The 7664-nt window shown below is 40.3% G+C and overlaps 1 protein-coding gene across 2 annotated transcripts in view; it reads left to right on the top strand.

The window, feature by feature from the left end:
• Positions 1-2216: 2216 nt before the first annotated feature.
• LOC123968151 (DENN domain-containing protein 4B-like) overlaps positions 2217-7664 on the top strand; it is an 89571-nt gene continuing 84123 nt past the window's right edge. The window contains exon 1 of one of the 2 annotated variants that reach the window (XM_046044688.1): positions 2217-2279. The gene's annotated coding sequence lies outside the window, so the exon portion shown is untranslated. The remainder of the gene's footprint in view (positions 2280-7664) is intronic. The other variant, XM_046044689.1, reaches the window with a different exon arrangement.

The following is a 7664-nucleotide window of genomic DNA, read 5'->3' as shown; positions in this document are numbered from 1 at the left end:
GTTCTGGAGCGAGTTTATTTAAGCTACGGTGTTGCCTCTAGGCAACATACCCATTTTTGGGTTAGTACACCTCCACCAAACATCCCAAAATATGCTGTATTACCTTAAAAGAGCAGTGTTAAAATTTGTCACATGATTCTCTGGTAACCATTATAAATCCTTTTACTGCTGCCTTTGACACATGGTTCAGCTCCATTTTCTTTCTGGACTAAACTGCACTCAAAACATATTCTTATGCCATTTTTTGACCCAGAAAAATTATATTCACAATAATAGGTGAGTAAAGTTTCATTGTTTAATATATTTTTATTTGATAATTGTATAATGGAAAAATAGTTAAAATGCAAATGCTGCCTTGAAGCAACATCATACCACGATGGAATCCCGGCATGGCATTTTTTGGTTTTGTGCATTTAGGTTTACATGAAGGAGGAGGATTTTCTCAGCCCATAAAGGAACATCTCTGGTGCATTCACATGTTCTACGATCCTGAGTTCTGAAGTCCTTCTTCTAACGTCAGTGTCTTCATGTGCTTTTAAGTCAGAATGTGGAAACAACATGGACGCTACTACAAACATCTGTTGGAGTGTCATGGGCATCAAAGTTTGAAGCTTTCTACACTGAACACAATTATAACACTTTTGTTTTTGCCCCCATTCATGATGAGCTGAACTCAAAGATCTAAGACTCTCTCTATGTACACAAAAGGCCTATTTCTCTCAAATATTGTTCATAAATCTGTCAAAATCTGTGTTAGTGAGCACTTCTCCTTTGCCGAGATAATCCACCCACCTCACAGGTTGTGGCATATCAAGATGCTGATCAGACAGCATGGGGATTGCACAGGTGTGTGTAAAGCCGTAGTCGGGGACAGCCCTACACAAAACACATGAAAAGTTTAAAAAATATGATGTTTTGATATAAATTAAACAGTTTAAGTATAGTTGAATTGATTAGTTGATTGACAGACATTTAATTGGCAACTATTTTGAGGATTGTTTAAGTCATTTTGCATGTAAAAACATTTCATGTGAAGAGTAGGAGCCATATGGGTTGTTTTCCTCCAAGCCACAGGGGGTCTGCACAAACACAAACCGGAGTAATGCACATGTCTGCCACATAGTTCTTTCTCTGCAATAGCTGTATTATATTTCTCTATTCTTTTATTATTCTTAGAAAACTTGCATCTGGTTATTCCAATTTTTATTTATGTCCACTGTATGTTTGTCTACGTGTAGCACCTTATCGCCAAAGCAAATTCCTCATATGTATAAAAACTACATGTGATAAAAAAGCTCATTCTGATTCTGAGTAAACTGCAAACTGTTGGAAAAGACAGGACATTGTTTTTCTGATTACACGTTAGAAACGATAATCCAAATTAGCAACCAATAGCGGTATAGGACATATTCACTACATGAGGTTTTGCTGCTTTTCCTTGTAATGTATTTTAATCATTTTGAGGTTTAGACTGACAGGAGCATTGTGAAGGAGTCACTTTGGGCTCTGTGTAACTATTTTTAGATTTCTTTTACAATCAATTAATGAGAAAATAATCAGGACATTAATCAATCATGAAAATAATCATTAGCTGCGGTTTGATAAATAGTTCAACTTCAACAAATACAGAAAAATCCTGCTTTTATATTAATGTATAAATAATAATGATCTAATGACAAGATATATAATGATATATATTATATTAATGATATATTTCATTCTGCATTGAGTACTTTTACTTTCAACACTTAATGTACATTTCCCTGATTATACTTACGTACTTTTACCTAAGTAACATTTTCAAGGCAGTACTTTTACTTGTAACAGAGTACTTTTACACTGTGGTATTAGTACTTTTCTTAATTAACATTTTAATACAGTATGTTTACTTGTAACAGAGTACTTTTCATTATGGTATTAGTACTTTTACATAAGTAACATCTTTAATACAGTACTTTTACTTGAAACAGTAATTTACATTGTGGTACTTGTACTTTTAGTTTAGTAACATTTTTAATACAGTACTTTTACTTGTTATGGAGTACTTTTACTTAAGTAAAGGATTTGAATACTACCTCCACCATGGCTTTCCTTCGTTCATGCGTCATGTAAGCGACCTTTATTTTGAAGGCGGTCACCGGAAACAGCTGTTGTTTCGTTGTTTATAACTTGACTGCGGCTGCGCTGTGCAGACTGCAAACATGGACGTCACATGTGAGAGAATGACCTGAACATGATCCTCGCGGTGATCTGTGGGAAAAACCAGCAGAGACAACAAGGTAGGAACGCCGTTATCTCTCCTTTACGGGCTCCTCTGGCCTCTTTAACGGACCCGGTGACGGTGACGGGTGAAGCTAGGCTCCCGGGACATTAGCCGACACGGGGAGAGCTAGCGACGGGGACGTCGTTTAACGGTAACATCGGTGCGCCCATTATCGGACACGCCTCTCAAACGGAGCGCTTCTTTCGTTTCTGTGCCTGAAATGTTTCAACTGCAGCGATGAAGACCAGATCCCGGAGTGTTTTAATCCGGTTTTAAATGCGTGTATGAAGATGAGTGACGTTAGCTTAGCTTTACACGCCCGCACATGTTTTTGGAATTTTTACAATAAACGTGTGTTGCGTGCGTTGCGTGATTTTAAAGTGTGCAGGCGTGTGAGGTGGTGGCGTTGGACCGCACCGCGTTCGAGTCGCATTATAACCGGAAATGTACAATATTTGGACAAAACGCTAAGAATCAGCAGAACCTGGTCTGCGTCCGATAATGGAACCAGCAGACTGTGTGTTACAACGGTGTGGGTTACTGCGCGGTGCGGCGACCGTCCCTGTCACACGGTGAACTGACGCAGAGCACGTTTAACACAGCAGGCCGCTTTGACTTGTCTTCACGAGAGGTTTTGTTTTTGTTTCCGCGTGCTGTTAAAAGGCTGGACGTCGGTGGTAGGAAATTTAAACTGAATCGAGCACAGTCGTGTCCGATAAAGGAACCCGGTGAGTTAAAGGGGAGGGGGGTTTAGCAGCTGTTCGGGCCTGTTTGTTGCAGTGCAGCCCTCTCCATCAGACCCGCCTGCAGACTCTGGTGTTCCTGTGGACTGTCTGTCTGTCTCCATCCTGCAGGTGGTCTTCAGCCACTTTTATTAAATCACTATTTGAAAGTAAAACCGAAAATTAAAGGTCCAGTGTGTAATATTTGGGAGGATCCAATTACAGAAATGCAATATAAAATCCATAAATGTGTTTTCAGTGATGTATAAAGGCCTTGCATAATGAACCGTTATGTTTTTATTACCTTAGAATGAGACATTTCTATGTACATACACCGCGGGTCCTCTTACATGGACATCATAATAGTAGCAGTAGTAGTCGTCTGGTTTGTTAGAATTAAGAAAAGAAGTGAAATTTGGACGAATGGAGGACCACACATATTATTTAGCACAAGAGCCGACAGAGCGTGTGGGCCACGTAGCTTCTCCTGCGCGCTTGCAAAGGGAGGGGGGAGCGGTGACTGAGCAGTTGGTTGCAATTCGCATCCCTCACCACTAGATGTCTCTAAAACTCAAACAGTGAAACTTGAAATTTGGGTTATTCCGACGCAGACCGACATATTGGTAAAGTGGACAAGACATAAACAAATATTATGTCCTGTAATTTCCATTCACCGTAATTTGAATCGAGAGCTCAGAATATATTAGAGAGAGATTTGAGTAAAAGCATTGTGTGTTTGGAGATCTTTAGTTCAGACTGACCTCAAACACCTTCCTGCAGCTCAGCGCCTTGAATGTCTTCTGCTGTGGATCAGGAGGCAGGGTGGGTCGTCTGTTAGGCTTTGTGTGGGACGGACTGCAGATAATCAGATGTGATTTGTGTGTCTAGTATTTAAGGGTCTGACTCTTCTGTGTGTTGTGGATTCTTCTCAGCTGAGCTGATGCACTTCCATCTCTCTGGATTAAACGTTTAGTGGTATGTCGGCTTGGTGACGACGTCCACTTCTTTTATACAGTCTTTGATCTGGACTGAGACCCTATCTGTAAAACATCCGATTGGAGTGACATCTCAAACCTCCTAACGTGGCTTGGATCTGATTTTCTAGACTCAATATGGAAAAGACAGAAAATAGATTTTGGCTGGCTGTCTTTGGTGGTTTGATCCCAGGCTCATCGTGTCTTTGAGCAAGATACTGGACCCCAAGTTGCTCCAGCGCTGTTCTCTGTGGTCGTTAAGGTAGAACAGGGCTTGATCAGATCTGTGTCCAGCTACCTTAATCTCTGCACGAATAAACATCTTCCAGTGTCTTGATGTTTAGCTCTGATGATCTTTTTTGTGGAGAGAGAGGTTCAAAGCAGTCAGTCACACAGGGAAGTGGACACGATTGATGGACTGTCCCTGTCAGAAAGTTACATCAAATGCCGGACTCATCTGGTTCGGGAACTCCTCTGGATCCTGCAGGAGGAGCTGGGAGACGAGGGGATGGAGAGGGATGTCGGCACCACCTTGTTTAGGCATCAGAAAATGGATGGATTGCTTTGTAGTGGTTCATTATGAAGGGAAGCTAAGTACAAAGAGTGAATAACTGCTTTTGTAATTAGCTGAAGTGGTTGCAGTCGTGTTGACGGTGGATTTTATTTGGATGGAACAGCCATTGATATTGACCTTGCTGTGAGACTATTTTGAGTGCAAACTATCCTTTCTTGAGCTTTAATGCAGCAAACACTTTTTAAACAAAATGATAAAAATAAATGAGCAGCTATACACCAGCCGCCCTGAGTGGTTCACAAAAGTTGTTTTTCTTTTTGCAAGCAAATCCTGTTTCAGTGGTTTTCTCCTGTTCCTCACTCATTTTGAAGTAAAATGGGGGCGTGGCCTGCTTTGGTAGTTTGATTAACTGCTCAAGCTCAGTACTGTGATTAGTGGTTTGCTGTGCACGCAGAGCCTGCTTGTTACTCACTAGCAACAAACTCCTTGTATCCAAGAACCCTTAAATTGAAGTAAATTATGCTATCAGAGTATTTGTCAACTTTTAGTTACTTTGCAGATTCAGATTAATAATACAATATATAGGCCTAATCAACAAATAAATGATGTAGTATTATTATTATAGAATATGATAAACTTTATTGATCCTGGGGATTAGTGTAATCAAGTAATATATGTATTCTGAAAGATGTAATTTTGCTTAATGAGTACTTTTACTTTTGGTTCTTTTGGTATATTTTGCTGCTAATTCTTTTACTTAAGTAACACTTTGAATGCAAGACTTTCACTTGATTAGTACTTAACTTTTTACTTAAGTATCAAGGTAGTTTATCATTACATAACACAAGGTTTATAGTCCCACACAGAACTTAGCAGATCATTAAATGTATTTTGGAATATGGTACCATATAAAATAAAACAATATGTATACATACATACAGGAAAATAGATGTGAATACTTCTTCCACCCCTGCCCTGGTGTTCACAGTGGCAGGGTAATGCCTCAGTGAATTATGGGCCGTCCGTCTTCAGAAACAGGCAGTTTATTTTCCTCTGGAGGCCTTTTAACGGCTTCACTCGCAGCGTTTTAACACATCAAACAGCACGGCGAGCGTTTCACCAGCAGCACGTGCTCTCATTCACTCAGTTTGAAAGACCTATCAGAGATCGATGCACACACTTTGTCAACTTCATACTAATACAGATTTCACCTGCAGGTTATTGTACAGTTTAAAAACAAGCCAGTGGAAAACTCACTGACTGTTTTGTTTTCTTAAATTTAATCAGTAACCTTTTTGACCAAAGCAGTCTCACCTCCTGGTCCATTTAGAATCTACAACCCCCACGACAAAGTGACCAACGCAAAGAAATGATCGAAAGCTCCTGAACAGCCATTCAGTGGCAGTGGTGGATGAAGTATTCCGATGCTTTACTTAAGTAAAAGTACTATTACCCCAAGTAAAAGTTCAGCATTAAAATGTTCCTTCGGTAAAAGTATGTGGAAATAAGCAGGAAAATGATTGTAGCTGATGATTCTTTTCATCCTGGATCAACCTGCAAATTGATTGATTGGTTTGTAAAAATTCTGCCATCACGGTTACCTAGAGCCCAAAGGAAGTAGACCCGGGCACCCCGCTGCGGCTCCTGGGGCCCGCGGTGAATAACCGGCCAGAGTTTGAAATTAAAGGGAGTTGAGGTTACGGAGAAGTAAAATGAATGTATGTCTATGGGAGTGTTATTTGATATACGATTAATAACACCACCTAGAGGCGCCACCTTTAAACCGAATTGCACCAAATTTTTCAGGTGTCATCAGGGCCCCATGTGGAACAATTGACCCAAATTTGGGCTTTATACCTGGCGATTCAGCTCGATCCCCCGCACGCGTGGATAAAAGCTTTTTGATATGAGCATCCGTATGCGGAAGTAACAATGATATGAAAGTGTGAAAATTTGGACCTTGCTTGTATTCCAATAGGCTTCCCAGATGCCTTGCATTCGCGGGTTCCCAAAGGCTTGGACCCCCAATTAAAATTTGTGAAGGTTTATAGTTCCAAAGGAACTATACCCCGGAACTAGGAAGCTTTGGAGGAACTCACTGCTCACAGGAACTCGGTGTCTAAATGTAGTTCTGGGGTCTTTATTTTACCCCCCAAAAAGTCCCGAGGGGGGGGCGGGGGCTTGCCTTGCAGGGAATCTTTGGATGGGCGATAGAGGCTGCTGGCTTTAACTAGAGAATGTCGGCTGTTTTCTACGACTGCTCCTCTCTTTTCCACCGCTGTTTGTACCAATAAATCACAATCAGCAGTCAGAGAGCCACACGAGTCTCGCCGATGTTCGCCTGAAATCCAACGTCGGGATTAAATTTATTGCTCAGAAACAGCAGCCAACATGCAGCGGTGTGTTTACAGCTAACAGCTGATGAAGTTAAGCTAAATACTGGGTTTTATGAACTTGATGGCTTTATCCAGTTTGTTATTAAATGTGTAACGATCTTTACCGTGTGTCTCTTCATTATAGTCCCACACAAAGAAGCTGTTTGAATGGTCAAGCAAGTCTATAGTTTTTCATTATATTCCAGTCAAATCTGATGTTCATTTATAAATATTGCTCATGGATAGTGGTTACACATAATGATGCCTGTGCATCGCTGTGTACAGCTAGGCCTACAGCCTACGTCAGCTGCTTAATTTGCCTAATCTTCGCAGGTCTATAGACCGTGGTGGAAACGCACACAACAGTGGGCTGAAGGAACCTTTTAGTTCCTTGAAAAGAGATCCGGGGACTAAAAAGTCTCATGAAATGTTTTTGCATGAAAACTTAAAACATCAAAATAGTTGCCAAGTAATTTTCAGTTCGCCTCAGCTGTACTTGTACAATCCTTTAAACTTTAATTTAAAACAAAACGTCATATTTTATAAACTCCAAATGTTTTGTTTGTAAGAATCTTGATTTGTAAAGTAACTGAAGCTGTCAGATAAATGCACCTCCTGAGATGTGGAAGGGCTGGACGATATGGCCCAAATTTATATCACGATAAAGATTTTCATGTATTTCGATATCGATAATTATCACGATAAGTATCAAATCGTTATTTCTTTTGAATTTAAAGGCTGATTTTTGCTCCTGAGTGGAAGTTGAAGAAACCTGATGGTTAATTGTGGTTTAAACTCTAAATTATGGTCAACACT

Source organism: Micropterus dolomieu, linkage group LG03 (genome assembly GCF_021292245.1).
Source record: "Micropterus dolomieu isolate WLL.071019.BEF.003 ecotype Adirondacks linkage group LG03, ASM2129224v1, whole genome shotgun sequence".
Taxonomy (NCBI): Eukaryota; Metazoa; Chordata; class Actinopteri; order Centrarchiformes; family Centrarchidae; genus Micropterus; species Micropterus dolomieu.
Note: the sequence above shows the minus strand (reverse complement) of the source record. Positions and strands in the feature narration are given on the sequence as shown.